The sequence below is a fragment of the Apis dorsata genome, unplaced genomic scaffold (assembly GCF_000469605.1).
Source record: "Apis dorsata unplaced genomic scaffold, Apis dorsata 1.3 scaffold_83, whole genome shotgun sequence".
In the NCBI taxonomy this organism is placed as follows: Eukaryota; Metazoa; Arthropoda; class Insecta; order Hymenoptera; family Apidae; genus Apis; species Apis dorsata.
Genome location: NW_006263381.1, coordinates 920,605 through 921,716, shown reverse-complemented (window position 1 = coordinate 921,716; position 1,112 = coordinate 920,605). Strand labels below are relative to the sequence as shown.

Here is a 1,112-nt window from a genome sequence, read left to right as displayed (position 1 = left end):
ATAATTTATAATTAAAAGAATAAATTACCTTAGGGATAACAGCGTAATATCTTTTGATAGACCGTATAGATAAAGATGATTGCGACCTCGATGTTGAATTAAGATTAAAATTAAAGAAGTTTAAATTTTGAGTCTGTTCGAGTCTTAAAATCTTACATGATTTGAGTTCAAATCGACGTAAGTCAGATTGGATTTTATCTATAATAAAAATTAATATAATATAATAATATAAAGTATAAAAATATATATTTAAATATTTATTCGAAAGTGAATAATTTTTTAAATTATTTAATCCCCCTTTTAATAATCGAAAATATTACGAGAATAAACGATGAGCAATACAAAGAAAAGGAAAAAATTTCTATTACTTGAAGGCAATACAAGTCCACATCGCGCAACCGCGATTAATTCGCAATTCCGCATCACGATATATCGGTGTTACAGTAATGCCCGTGTAATTACGTATTGCGCTACTTGCCTCGGATATCCTGTATTGCCGCACCGTTGCTGCGTTTTCTTTTGTCGTAGCCGTAGATTTTGCAAAATCGACGAGTCTCCTTCCTTTCGACGTTTGTCTTCGCGTTTTCTTTTTTTTTTTTTTTTGCATCGAAAAGTATCGTGTCGTGCGTTTACCTTCGCGATACAATCTTCAACGATTTCGAAATAATATTTTTCCATTCGTAAAAATCGAATATTACATTTATTGTAACTTTATTGTTCGATAATAAAGAATTTGTTTCGTATAGAAATGTTTTACTTACTTTTCATCGAGAAAATGATTTTTTTTTTTTTTTTCTTAAAAAGGAATATCTTCGATTGGAACAAAAGTTCTCCAATTTCACTAAATGAAAAAAAAAAAAAAAAAAAATACGAAGAAAAGACAATTTTCAAGAAAGAAATTTTGTGTAATATATACTCGATAAATCTTTGAAAAGTATCGAGTATTTTCGAATGGGAAGAAGAAATTTTCCAACAAAAATATCTAAAGTTTATTTTTTCCAATGCGATAAATACGATCAGAATTGAATTGCATGTACTCGAAAAAGAAGAAATCTCGATGGATGGATTCGAAAACGAAAATATTTTCGCGTGTATCCTTTATATCCTTTCGA

The 1,112-nt window shown here is 28.9% G+C and overlaps 1 protein-coding gene across 11 annotated transcripts in view; it reads right to left on the bottom strand.

The window, feature by feature from the left end:
• LOC102676951 (protein couch potato-like) overlaps positions 1–1,112 on the bottom strand; it is a 170,501-nt gene that overhangs the window by 19,414 nt on the left and 149,975 nt on the right. The window lies entirely within an intron of this gene.